This window comes from Styela clava, chromosome 12 (genome assembly GCF_964204865.1).
Source record: "Styela clava chromosome 12, kaStyClav1.hap1.2, whole genome shotgun sequence".
Lineage (NCBI taxonomy): Eukaryota > Metazoa > Chordata > Ascidiacea > Stolidobranchia > Styelidae > Styela > Styela clava.
Genome location: NC_135261.1, coordinates 8,484,264 through 8,498,975, shown reverse-complemented (window position 1 = coordinate 8,498,975; position 14,712 = coordinate 8,484,264). Strand labels below are relative to the sequence as shown.

The following is a 14,712-nucleotide window of genomic DNA, read 5'->3' as shown; positions in this document are numbered from 1 at the left end:
CATGTGTTTTGGTTTTTGTATTAAACATTTCGATGTATGAATTTTAAATCAGGCGTCTTGTCAAGATATGCCCTCCGATAGCTCAGTTGATTGACCGGTTGACTGTAGGGGTAGAAGGCTGAAATCCATAGTTCGCTGGTTCGAATTCGCTTCGAAGGAATTTTTTTAATAAGGAGATCTAAATAAATTTGTTATGTCTGCATAGACTTTCATTATATTGGATATGTCGTTGTAAACATCGCCTTTTGTTCAAATCCGGGACGATTCTTCACTATTGCCCAGTCGAGATCAAATTCTTACTTAATAATAACAATTTGTCATCAATCTGACAGATTATCCGATCATGTGTTTTGTTTTTTTCATGTTAAATCTCTATTTATAAACTCCAACCGAGTATTAATGCTTCGATAGCTCAGTTGATACACCGATGGACTGTAAGGGTAGAAGGCTGAGATCCATAGGTTGCTGGTTCGAACCCGGCTCAAAGGAATTTTTTTTTTTATAGGGAGATCTAAATAAATTTGTTATGTGTTTTGTTTTTTTCATGTTATATCCCAATTTATGATCTCCAACTCAGAGGTAATGCTCTAATAGACGTGTGGCCTTCGATAGCTCAGTTGGTAGAGCGGTGGACTGTAGTGATAGAAAGCTGATATCCATAGGTCGCTGGTTCGAATCCGGCTCGAAGGAGCTTTTGAAATAGATGGAATTTGTAATTTTTAAACAATATATGATTTGAGTTTCACCCTTCCCCTCTCCGGTTCTCTGTCTGACGTAATATATCGCAATGTTTCTATTTCTCCATTTCTATACTATCTTAACCTGTCAGTCCCAAATACCCCAATGTCTGCATAGAGTTTAATTATTTCAAAAATGAAGGCTGAAAATGTCGTTGTAAACCTCAAGCTATCGATTGGCTCGTTGGTCTATTTGTTTGATTCTCGCTTTGGGTGCGAGAGGTTACGGGATCAAATCACGGACGAGACCTCGCTTTTGTATCACTACTCAGTCTTACCCAATGTCTCATTTGATAATTCTCATATTTGGGAAAGAATGTATGATCCTGTGTTAAGGTTTTTGTGTCAAACATCATGTGTTTTCGTTTTTATATGAAACATCTCCATTTAGGAACGTCAACTCAGCCGTAATTCCTTCTTTTCCGTGTGACCTTCGATAGCTCAGTTGGTAGAGCGGTGGACTGTAGTGATAGAAATCAGATATCCATAGGTCGCTGTTTCGAATCCCACTCGAAGGACCTTTCATGATAAATAACATTTTTAATTTTTAAAACAATATATGATTTGAGTTTCACCCTTCCTCTCTCCGGTTCTCTTTCTTCCGTAATATATATCAATGTTTCTACTTATCCATGTCAATAATATCTTAACCTCTCAGTCCAAAATAACCCAATGTTTGCATAGAGTTTGATTATTTCAAAATCAAGGCTGAAAATATCGTTGTAGACTTCGGCTTCCGATTGGCTCGTTGGTCTAGGAGTTTGATCCTCGCTTTGACCCACGGCGCTATACCACTCAGTACCTAACCTAACGGCGCTATAACCACGACTCGATCGTCAAAACGAACTTTACCATCTGGCGACCAACTTCCATGTGTTATACTGGTCGAGTATGCCAATGAGAGGATTCAATCGTACGTCCACAAAACATGATTGGAGGAATTCGTAACTGTAGGCTGGAATCTCAAATGGTAATCAATAACCATAATTAGTGGCTCAAAAATGTGCTACTAATTAGGCTACTGATGGCATCGGGTTTGGAGTCACTGTTTTTTAAATTTTAACAGGCCATTCGATATCGAAGTATCTGAGTTGCTTTCCACAAACTCATTCAATGTCGCCTGTATTTCCGTGCAAGGCAAAACGATGAGGAAATATTCAAATATTTACACGCTTGGTCTTTTTCAACGAATGTTCTGCCATATCTATTTTTAAGCCATGAAACGTTTTGTCGTAGCTAGCATTGCCAACTGCCCTTTAATTCAGCGTATAGTCCAAAAATTGAGCTTATCTTATCTGCAACTTAATGAAGTTGCAAAGGACGCATTTCGCACGTTTTAGTATAAAATGTTGAAAAAAATACTTTATACGGACCAGAGCACTATTGCTTGTCTCGGATCAGCATCATATTGTCACAAGACTCACAACATGGCCAATTATAAAGGCATCAAACGGCTTTTTTTTTTTTTTTTTTTTTTTTTTCTATTACGGATCAGAACGACAAAGTCTGGAATCCAGCCCAAATGCCTTCATACCCAGACTATGTCGACGGAAGTTTTGTGGATCAATTCTCTTTGCCATAGAGATCACCATTTCATATACCACATGAAGAGGTAGTCTTCCATTCATCACATCCGCTATAAGTGGGATGGTATTATCTTAGTTGAGTTTTATGCCTTCAACCGGGCAAATCTTTGTACGCGTGATGTTTAGAGGCCGAAATGAATGTCCAGAGTATAGAAATTTGATTTGTGGGGTCCGAATTACTTACAACTACTTTTTCTTCTTGCCAGATAGTTTGAATTTCAAGGAAGTTGAGAATGAAGAGTCTGATGAAGTTTCCTCACGGCTTCTTTTGTTTGCATAGTCCGAATTGTCGAGATTTGATTCAGGTAAGTCCACAGTTGGTTTAGATTTATTATATTCCATATTTGCTGGTGCAGAGGATGTTTCATCCGGTGTAGTAGAAAAGACGGAAGATGTTGATAAGTCCGGAGCCTGGATGTTGTGCACCATTACTCTAACATACGGATTGCTTTTGGAAGGAGGGTGATACGGAGTGTTGCCTATCGTCGATGATTGTTTGAGTCTGGACGACTGCCTTGTTTGTTTGGGCAGCGGTAGGTTCGGCGGTGTTGATAGAGGGCTTAAAACGCTTCCCACCTCTTCGCACTCCGACCAGTTGCTAATTTCTTTCAAGTCAGTTGATTCGGTGGAAGAGGAAAATTCAATTACATCCGAGACTGGATCGATCATATTGTCATGCCTGTTGATTGTGGTGCCGTGCGAGGTATTTCCAAGAGTAGTCAATTCGGGTTGTAAGTCCATTTGGTAGTTTTTGCTTGGTATATCCGGTTTGGTAGTTGTTTCAGGTTGTGCGACATTTTGGTTGTTCTGTAGTCCCGAATTTGGTGAAGGTTGTGGTGCATTTTGTAAATTCAAAATTAGTCCAGGTTGTGAAGCATTTCGTAAATCCAGGTTTGTTGCCGATTCTGAGGCATCTTGGTTACTTGGTTGTTTCGATTGAGGTGGGTTTTCTGGTCGCTGTTTTGGACGTCTTGGGATGGTCCATGTAGATCCAGAAATCGATGGAAACTCTTTCCTTCTGGATGGACAATCTTTTAGAAGATGGCCCAGCTGGTTACAGTAGCGACATACTGGCTCACTCTCGCATTCAGTGAAGTTGTGACAAGGCTTTAAACACCTTCCACAGGTTGGCACGTATAATTCCCTGGGTAAGTAGGTTTTGCAACTTTTCCCGTCGATGATCAAGTAGTCTAGCAACCTGTCCTTTTTAAAATTTTCAATAAAGAATGAAGTGTAACCATTATAAATAGCCGTACCTCTGTACCAGTTCCTGGTGGCATTCCGGACTTTTCCGCACTGCAGTCGTTCGATTGTAGACACGGCCTTGCTGTAAGACGTTTCTCCCGGTATCCCCCGAATTGATATTCGGATTGGTGCTTCGGTAGGCAGCGATACCGTAATAGTACCGTCTGAAACTCTTATTTCACCCTTTGTGTCGTGCATAAATTGCTCGCGACAGCTAGAGTTGGGTTCGTCGGTGGCGGCAAAAGTACAAATCCACTGACCTTTTCTTCCCTCGAACAATCCCGCGATGTTGTCGACATAGTTGCGGGACGCTGAGTCGATCTTCAGGATGTCGAACAGTCGAGGGAAGTCCAGGTCTTTGGTGGTTGTCAGGAACAGAGTGCGAGGTCGTGTATTCGGTGCAGTCGCTTCTTCGCTTGTAGGTGTAGGCGTTGTTGAGGCGGCTTCGGCGTATGTCATCTTCTTCTTCCTTTTATTCTTGCTTCGTTGCTGTCGAGGGCCTAACCCGGTGAGGGGTTGCCTTAATCAAAACAGCAATAAATAAAACGGCTTGTTCAAATTTAGAAAACTGTCATTCCCAACAAGAAACCATCAGTAGCCCAATTAGTAACACATTTTTAAACTGCCAATTATGGTTATTGTTTACCATTTGAGATTCAAGCCTACATTTACGAATGCCGTCAATCATGTTTTGTCGACGTACAAATGAATCATCCCATTGGCATACACGACCAGTATAACCAATGGAAGTTGGTCGCAAGATAGTAAAGTTCAGTGTGGTGATCGGGTCGTGAATAAAACGCCGTTAGGTCAGGTTCTGAGTAGTATAGCACTGTAGGTCAAAGATAGGTAAGTTATGGCAGATAGGGCAGTGGGTGAGTGAAGAAAGGTTGAGGGAGATAGAGCGGTGGTTCGAGGCTGTGGAAGTTGGGGAGGAGGGTCGAGGTTAGGAAGGTTGAGGGAGATAGGGCAGTGGGTCGAGGATAGGAAAGTTCAGGGAGGTCGGGCAGTGGGTCGAGGATAGGTAAGTAGATGGACATAGGGCAGTGGGTCAAGGACAGTTTTCGAGTAAACGAATAGCTCGCGGAAGCCCTAATTGTCTCCTGAGGCTCTGTACGGAGCACTTTAAAAACTAAAAGTCTACGTAGAAGGATATAACAATGCGAACAACTAAGTAGCGAATGTTTCCCCGACTTTTGATCTATTGAATTCTTCCTTTTTACACTCTACCATTGAAAAATTATTGGTACTTATTTCAATAATGGTTTTGCGAGTTTGGGACTTATATTTACCAAAACACAACTAAAATCTAACAAATAACACGCGAAAACTGACAAAACGAGGTAAAATTCACAACCATGAAAATTCAATCATTTATCCCAATTCAATTCTCGACCCACTGCCCTATCTCCCTCCACTTTCCTATTCTCGATCCGCTGCCCTGTCTCTCTCGCCTCGGCCAACTGCTTCCCCTCCCTCAACTTTTCTTTCCTCGACCCACCGCCCTATCTTCTCAACCTTCCTATCCTCGATCCACCGTCCTTTTTCCCCCAACCTTCATATCCCCTTCAACCTTTTTATCCTGGACTCATTGGCCTATCTCCCTCAACTTTTCCATCCTCGGTCCACTGCACTACCTGCCTCAAGCTTCCCACCCTCGACCCACTGTCCGACCTCCCTCAACTTACTTATCTTCGACCCACGACGCTATACCACTCAGTACCCAACCTAACAGCGCTATAACCACGACTCGATCTTCAAAACGAGTTTACCATCTTGCGACCAACTTCCATGTGTTATACTGGTCGAGTATGCCAATGCGAGGATTGAATCGTACGTCGACAAAACATGATTGGAGGCAATCGTAACTGTAGGCTGGAATCTCAGTTGGTAATCAATAACCATAATTATTGGCTTGAAAATGTGCTACTACTTAGGCTACTGATGACATCTGATTTGGAGTAAAATTTTAACAGGCCGTTCGATATCGACGTATCTGAGTTCCTTTCCACAAACTCATTCAATGTCTCCTGTATTTCCGTGCAAGGCAGAACAATGAGGAAATAATCAAATAATTACACGCTTGGTCTTTTTCAACGAATGTTCTGCCATATCCTGCATTTTTTAATCCTACTCAGACAGGTGTATATACAAATTTCCTTTACGTGACTGAGAAGGCTGAAAAGTCAAAAACAGTCTAAAATATAAGTCTCTCAGTGAGTGTAATTCCATCCAAACTATTTTTAAGCCATAAAATGTTTTGTCGTAGATAGCGTTGCCAACTGCCTATTAATTCAGCGTATAGTCCCGAAATTGAGCCTTAAATTATCTGCAACTTAATGAAGTTGCAAAGGACGCAGTTCGTACGTAATCTTTGGCATCGCTTTTACTATAAAATGTTGAAAAAAAATACTTTATACGGACCAGAGCACTATTTCTTATTTCGGATCAGCATCATATTATCACAAGACTCACGACATGGCCAATTATTAAGGGCATAAAACGGCTTGTTAAAATTTAGAAAACTGTCATTCCCAACAAGAAACCATCAGTAGCCCAATTAGTAACACATTTTTAAACTGCCAATTATGGTTATTGTTTACCATTTGAGATTCAAGCCTACATTTACGAATTCCGTCAATCATGTTTTGTTGACGTACAAATGAATCATCTCATTGGCATACACGACCAGTATAACCAATGGAAGTTGGTCACAAGATAGTAAAGTTCAGTGTGGTGATCGGGTCGTGAATAAAGCGCCGTTAGGTCAGGTACTGAATAGTATAGCACTGTAGGTCAAATATAGGTAAGTTGTGGCAGATAGGGCAGTGGGTCGAGAAGAGAAAGGTTGAGGGAGATAGAGTGGTGGTTCGAGGATGGGGAAGTTGGGGAGATAGGGCGGTGGGTAAAGGATACAGAGATAGCGTAGAGGGTCGAGGATAGGAAAGTTAAGAGAGGTAGGGCAGTGAGTCGAGAATAGGAAAGTTCAGGGAGGTCGGGCAGTGGGTCGAGGATAGGTAAGTAGATGGGCATAGGGCAGTGGGTCGAGGACAGTTTCCGAGTACACGAATAGCTCGCGGAGGCCCTAAGCGTCTCCTGACGTTCCGTACGGAGCACTTTAATAACCTAAAGTCTACGTAGAAGGCTATAGCAATGCAAACAACTAAGTAACGAATGTTTCCCCGACTTTTGATCTCTTGAATTCTTCCTCTTTACACTTTACCATTGAAAAATTATTGGTACTTATTTCAAGAATGGTTTTGCGAGTTTAGGACTTATATTTACCAAAACACAACTAAAATCTAACAAATAACACGCGAAAACTGACAAAACCAGGTAATATTCACAACCATGAAAATTCAATCATTCATCCCATTTCAATTCTCGACCCTCTGCCCTATCTCCCTCAACTTTCCTTTCCTCGACCCACCGCCCTATCTCCTTCAACCTTCCTATCCTCGATCCACTGTCCTATTTCCCCCAACCTTACTATCCCCTTCAATCTTTTTAACCTCGACTCATTGCCCTATCTCCCTCAACTTTTCCATCCTCGGTCCACTGCACTATCTGCCTCAAGCTTCCCACCCTCAACCCACTGTCCGACCTCCCTCAACTTACTTATCTTCGACCCACGGCGCTATACCACTCAGTACCTAACCTATCGGCGCTATAACCACGACTCGATCGTTAAAACGAACTTTACCATCTTACGACCAACTTCCATGTGTTATACTGGTCGAGTATGCCAATGAGAGGATTCAATCGTACGTCGACAAAACATGATTGGAGGAATTCGTAACTGTAGGTTGGAATCTCAAATGGTAATCAATAACCATAATTAGTGGCTTAAAAATGTGCTACTAATTAGGCTACTGATGGCATCGGGATTGGAGTCACTGTTTTTGAAATTTTAACAGGCCATTCGATATTGAAGTATCTGAGTTCCTTCCACAAACTCATTCAATGTCGCCTGTATTTCCGTGCAAGGCAAAACGATGAGGGAATATTCAAATATTTACACGCTTGGTCTTTTTTAACGAATGTTCTGCCATATCCTGCATTTTTTAATCCTACTCAGATAGTTGTATATACAAATTTCTTCTACGTAACTGAGAAGGCTTAAAATTCAAAACCGGTCAAAAATATAAGTCTCTCAGTGAGTGTAATCCCATCCAAACTATTTTTAATCCATGAAATGTTTTGTCGTAGCTAGCGTTGCCAACTGCCCTTTATTTCAGCGTATAGTCCCAAAATTGAGCTTATCTTATCTGCAACTTAACGAAGTTGCAAAAGACGCAGTTCGTACGTAATCTTTGGCATCGCTTTTACTATAAAATGTTGAAAAAAATACTTTATACGGACCAGAGCACTATTGCCTATTTGGGATCAGCATCATATTGTCACAAGACTTACGACATGGCCAATTATTAAGGGCATCAAACGGCTTGTTAAAATTTAGAAAACTGTCATTCCCAACAAGAAACCATCAGTAGCCCAATTAGTAACACATTTTTAAACTGCCAAATATGGTTATTGTTTACCATTTGAGATTCAAGCATACATCTACGAATTCCGCCAATCATGTTTTGTTGACGTACAAATGAATCATCCCATTGGCATACACGACCAGTATAACCAATGGAAGTTGGTCGCAAGATAGTAAAGTTCAGTGTGGTGATCGGGTCGTGAATAAAACGCCGTTAGGTCAGGTTCTGAATAGTATAGCGCTGTAGGTCGAAGATAGGTAAGTTGTGGCAGATAGGGCAGTGGGTCGAGAAGAGAAAGGTTGAGGGAGGTAGAGTGGTCGTTCGAAGATGGGGAAGTTGGGAAGATAGGGCAGTGGTCGAGGATAGAGAGATAGCGTAGAGGGTCGAGGATAGGAAGGTTGAGGGGGATAGGGCAGTGGGTCGAGGATAGGAAAGTTCAGGGAGGTCGGGCAGTGGGTCGGTGATAGGTAAGTAAATGGACATAGGGCAGTGGGCCGAAGACAGTTTCCGAGTAAACGAATAGCTCGCGGAGGCCTTAAGCGTCTCCAGAGGCTCCGTACGGAGCACTTCAAGAACCTAAAGTCTACGTAGAAGAATATAGCAATGCGAACAACTAAGTAACGAATGTTTCCCGGACTTTTGATCTGTTGAATTCTTCCTCTTTACACTCTACCATTGAAAAATTATTGGTACTTATTTCAAGAATGGTTTTGCGAGTTTAGGACTTATATTTACCAAAACACAACTAAAATCTAACAAATAACACGCGAAAACTGACAAAACGAGGTAATATTCACAACCATGAAAATTCAATCATTCATCCCAATTCAATTCGTGACCCTCTGCCCTATCTCCCTCCACTTTCCTATTCTCGATCCGCTGCCCCGTCTCCCTTGCCTCGGCCAACTGCTCCACCTCCCTCAACTTTCCTTTCCTCGACCCACCGCCCTATCTTCTTCAGCCTTCCTATCCTCGATCCACTGTCCTATTTCCCCCAACCTTACTATCCCTTTCAACCTTTTTAACCTCGACTCATTGCCCTATCTCCCTCAACCTTTCCATCCTCGGTCCACTGCACTATCTGCCTCAAGCTTCCCACCCTCGACCCACTGTCCGAACACCCTCAACTTACTTATCTTCGACCCACGGCGCTATACCACTCAGTACCTAACCTAACGGCGCTATAACCACGACTCGATCGTTAAAACGAACTTTACCATCCTGCGACCAACTTCCATGTGTTATACTGTTCGAGTATGCCAATGAGAGGATTCAATCGTACGTCGACAAAACATGATTGGAGGAATTCGTAACTGTAGGCTGGAATCTCAAATGGTAATCAATAACCATAATTAGTGGCTTAAAAATGTGCTACTAATTAGGCTACTGATGGCGTCGGGTTTGGAGTCACTGTTTTTGAAATTTTAACAGGCTATTCGATATCGAAGTATCTGAATTCCTTTCCACAAACTCATTCAATGTCGCATGTATTTATGTGCAAGGCGAAACGATGAGGAAATATTCAAATATTTACACGCTTGGTCTTTTTCAACGAATGTTCTGCAATATCCTGCATTTTTTAATCCTACTCAGATAGTTGTATATACAAATTTCTTTTACGTGACTGAGAAGGCTTAAAGTCAAAAACAGTCAAAAATATAAGTCTCTCAGTGAGTGTAATTTCATCCAAACTATTTTTAAGCCATGAAATGTTTTGTCGTAGATAGCGTTGCCAACTGCCCTTTAATTCAGCGTATAGTCCCAAAATTGAGCCTTAAATTATCTGCAACTTAATGAAGTTGCAAAGGACGCAGTTCGTACGTAATCTTTGGCATCGCTTTTACTATAAAAAGTTGAAAAAAAATACTTTATACGGACCAGAGCACTATTGCTTATTTCGGATCAGCATCATATTGTCATAAGACTCACGACATGGCCAATTATTAAGGGCATAAAACGGCTTGTTAAAATTTAGAAAACTGTCATTCCCAACAAGAAACCATCAGTAGCCCAATTAGTAACACATTTTTAAACTGCCAATTATGGTTATTGTTTACCATTTGAGATTCAAGCCTACATTTACGAATTCCGTCAATCATGTCTTGTTGACGTACAAATGAATCATCCCATTGGCATACACGACCTGTATAACCAATGGAAGTTGGTCGCAAGATAGTAAAGTTCAGTGTGGTGATCGGGTCGTGAATAAAGCGCCGTTAGGTCAGGTACTGAATAGTATAGCACTGTAGGTCAAAGATAGGTAAGTTGTGGCAGATAGGGCAGTGGGTCGAGAAGAGAAAGGTTGAGGGAGATAGAGTGGTGGTTCGAGGATGGGGAAGTTGGGGAGATAGGGCAGTGGGTCGAGGATAGAGAGATAGCGTAGAGGGTCGAGGATAGGAAGGTTGAGGGAGATAGGGCAGTGGGTCGAGGATAGGAAAGTTCAGGGAGGTCGGGCAGTGGGTCGAGGATAGGTAAGTAGATGGGCATAGGGCAGTGGGTCGAGGACAGTTTCCGAGTAAACGAATAGCTCGCGGAGTCCCTAAGGCGTCTCCTGACGTTCCGTACGGAGCACTTTAATAACCTAAAGTCTACGTAGAAGGATATAACAATGCGAACAACTAAGTAACGAATGTTTCCCCGACTTTTGATCTCTTGAATTCTTCCTCTTTACACTCTACCATTGAAAAATTATTGGTACCTATTTCAAGAATGGTTTTTCGAGTTTAGGACTTATATTTACCAAAACCCAACTAAAATCTAACAAATAACACGCGAAAGCTGACAAAACGAGGTAATATTCACAACCATGAAAATTCAAACATTCATCCCAAGTCAATTATCGACCCTCTGCCCTATCACCCTCAACTTTCCTGTCCTCGATCCACCGCCCTATCTCCATCAACCTTCCTATCCTCGATCCACTGTCCTATTTCCCCCAACCTTACTATCCCCTTCAATCTTTTTAACCTCGACTCATTGCCCTATCTCCCTCAACTTTTCCATCCTCGGTCCACCGCACTATCTGCCTCAAGCTTCCCACCCTCGACCCACTGTCCGACCTTCCTCAACTTACTTATCTTCGACCCACGGCGCTATACCACTCGGTACCTAACCTAACGGCGCTATAACCACGACTCGATCGTTAAAACGAACTTTACCATCTTGCGACCAACTTCCATGTGTAATACTGGTCGAGTATGCCAATGAGAGGATTCAATCGTACGTCGACAAAACATGATTGGAGGAATTCGTAACTGTAGGCTGGAATCTCAAATGGTAATCAATAACCATAATTAGTGGCCTAAAAATGGGCTACTAATTAGGCTACTGATGGCATCGGGTTTGGAGTCACTGTTTTTGAAATTTTAACAGGCCATTCGATATCGAAGTATCTGAGTTCCTTTCCACAAACTCATTCAATGTCGCCTGTATTTCCGCGCAAGGCAAAACGATGAGGAAATATTCAAATATTTACACGCTTGGTCTTTTTTAACGAATGATATCCTGCATTTTTCAATCCTACTCAGATAGTTGTATATACAAATTTCTTCTACGTAACAAAGAAGGCTTAAAACTCAAAACCGGTCAAAAATATAAGTCTCTCAGTGAGTGTAATCCCATCCAAACTATTTTTAATCCATGAAATGTTTTGTCGTAGCTAGCGTTGCCAACTGCCCTTTAATTCAGCGTATAGTCCCAAAATTGGGCTTATCTTATCTGTCTTAACGAAGTTGCAAAGGACGCAGTTCGTACGTAATCTTTGGCATCGCTTTTACTATAAAATGTTGAAAAAAATACTTTATACGGACCAGAGCACTATTGCCTATTTGGGATCAGCATCATATTGTCACAAGACTCACGACATGGCCAACTATTAAGGGCATCAAACGCCTTGTTAAAATTTAGAAAACTGTCATTCCCAACTAGAAACCATCAGTAGCCCAATTAGTAACACATTTTTAAACTGCCAATTATGGTTATTGTTTACCATTTGAGATTCAAGCCTACATTTACGAATGCCGTCAATCATGTTTTGTCGACGTACAAATGAATCATCCCATTGGCATACACGACCAGTATAACCAATGGAAGTTGGTCGCAAGATAGTAAAGTTCAGTGTGGTGATCGGGTCGTGAATAAAACGCCGTTAGGTCAGGTTCTGAATAGTATAGCACTGTAGGTCAAAGATAGGTAAGTTTTGGCAGATAGGGCAGTGGGTCGAGAAGAGAAAGGTTGAGGGAGATAGAGTGGTGGTTCAAAGATGGGGAAGTTGGGGAGATAGGGCAGTGGGTCGAGGTTAGAGAGATAGCGTAGAGGGTCGAGGATAGGAAGGTTGAGGGGGATAGGGCAGTGGGTCGAGAATAGGAAAGTTCAGGGAGGTCGGGCAGTGGGTCGAGGATAGGTAAGTAAATGGACATAGGGCAGTGGGTCGAAGACAGTTTCCGAGTAAACGAATAGCTCGCGGAGGCCCTAAGCGTCTCCTGAGGCTCCGTACGGAGCACTTTAAGAACCTAAAGTCTACGTAGAAGGATATAGCAATGCGAACAACTAAGTAACGAATGTTTCCCGGACTTTTTATCTGTTGAATTCTTCCTCTTTACACTCTACCATTGAAAAATTATTGGTACTTATTTCAAGAATGGTTTTGCGAGTTTAGGACTTATATTTACCAAAACACAACTAAAATCTAACAAATAACACGCGAAAACTGACAAAACGAGGTAATATTCACAACCATGAAAATTCAATCATTCATCCCAATTCAATTCTTGACCCTCTGCCCTATTTCCCTCCACTTTCCTATTCTCGATCCGCTGCCCCGTCTCCCTTGCCTCGGCCAACTGCTCCACCTCCCTCAACTTTCCTTTCCTCGACCCACCGCCCTATCTCCTTCAGCCCTCCTATCCTCGATCCACTGTCCTATTTCCCCCAACCTTATTATCCCCTTCAACCTTTTTAACATCGACTCATTGCCCTATCTCCCTCAACTTTTCCATCCTCGGTCCACTGCACTATCTGCCTCAAGCTTCCCACCCTCAACTTACTTATCTTCGACCCACGGCGCTATACCACTTAGTACCTAACCTAACGGCGCTATAACCACGACTCGATCGTTAAAACGAACTTTACCATCTTGCGACCAACTTCCATGTGTTATACTGGTCGAGTATGCCAATGAGAGGATTCAATCGTACGTCGACAAAACATGATTGGAGGAATTCGTAACTGTAGGCTGGAATCTCAAATGGTAATCAATAACCATAATTAGTGGCTTAAAAATGTGCTACTAATTAGGCTACTGATGGCATCGGGTTTGGAGTCACTGTTTTTGAAATTTTAACAGGCCATTCGATATCGAAGTATCTGAGTTCCTTTCCACAAACTCATTCAATGTCGCATGTATTTATGTGCAAGGCAAAACGATGAGGAAATATTCAGATATTTACACGCTTGGTCTTTTTCAACGAATGTTCTGCAATATCCTGCATTTTTTAATCCTACTCAGATAGTTGTATATACAAACTTCTTTTACGTGACTGAGAAGGCTTAAAGTCAAAAACAGTCAAAAATATAAGTCTCTCAGTGAGTGTAATTCCATCCAAACTATTTTTAAGCCATGAAATGTTTTGTCGTAGATAGCGTTGCCAACTGCCCTTTAATTCAGCGTATAGTCCCAAAATTGAGCCTTAAATTATCTGCAACTTAATGAAGTTGCAAAGGACGCAGTTCGTACGTAATCTTTGGCATCGCTTTCACTATAAATTGTTGAAAAAAAATACTTTATACGGACCAGAGCACTATTGCTTATTTCGGATCAGCATCATATTGTCATAAGACTCACGACATGGCCAATTATTAAGGGCATAAAACGGCTTGTTAAAATTTAGAAAACTGTCATTCCCAACAAGAAACCATCAGTAGCCCAATTAGTAACACATTTTTAAACTGCCAATTATGGTTATTGTTTACCATTTGAGATTCAAGCCTACATTTACGAATGCCGTCAATCATGTTTTGTCGACGTACAAATGAATCATCCCATTGGCATACACGACCAGTATAACCAATGGAAGTTGGTCGCAAGATAGTAAAGTTCAGTGTGGTGATCGGGTCGTGAATAAAACGCCGTTAGGTCAGGTTCTGAATAGTATAGCACTGTAGGTCAAAGATAGGTAAGTTTTGGCAGATAGGGCAGTGGGTCGAGAAGAGAAAGGTCGAGGGAGATAGAGTGGTGGTTCGAAGATGGGGAAGTTGGGGAGATAGGGCAGTGGGTCGAGGATAGGAAAGTTCAGGGAGGTCGGGCAGTGGGTCGAGAATAGGTAAGTAAATGGACATAGGACAGTGGGTCGAAGACAGTTTCCGAGTAAACGAATAGCTCGCGGAGGCCCTAAGCGTCTCCTGAGGCTCCGTACGGAGCACTTTAAGAACCTAAAGTCTACGTAGAAGGATATAGCAATGCGAACAACTAAGTAACGAATGTTTCCCGGACTTTTTATCTGTTGAATTCTTCCTCTTTACACTCTACCATTGAAAAATTATTGGTACTTATTTCAAGAATGGTTTTGCGAGTTTAGGACTTATATTTACCAAAACACAACTAAAATCTAACAAATAACACGCGAAAACTGACAAAACGAGGTAATATTCACAACCATG

At 41.8% G+C, this 14,712-nt stretch overlaps 1 non-coding gene across 1 annotated transcript; it reads left to right on the top strand.

Moving 5' to 3' along the window:
- The first annotated feature begins 602 nt into the window (after positions 1 to 602).
- On the top strand, positions 603 to 690 carry Trnay-gua (transfer RNA tyrosine (anticodon GUA)). Its single transcript is given in 2 exon segments — positions 603 to 639; positions 655 to 690. It is a non-coding gene; the product is annotated as a tRNA-Tyr (tRNA).
- Positions 691 to 14,712: the final 14,022 nt, after the last annotated feature.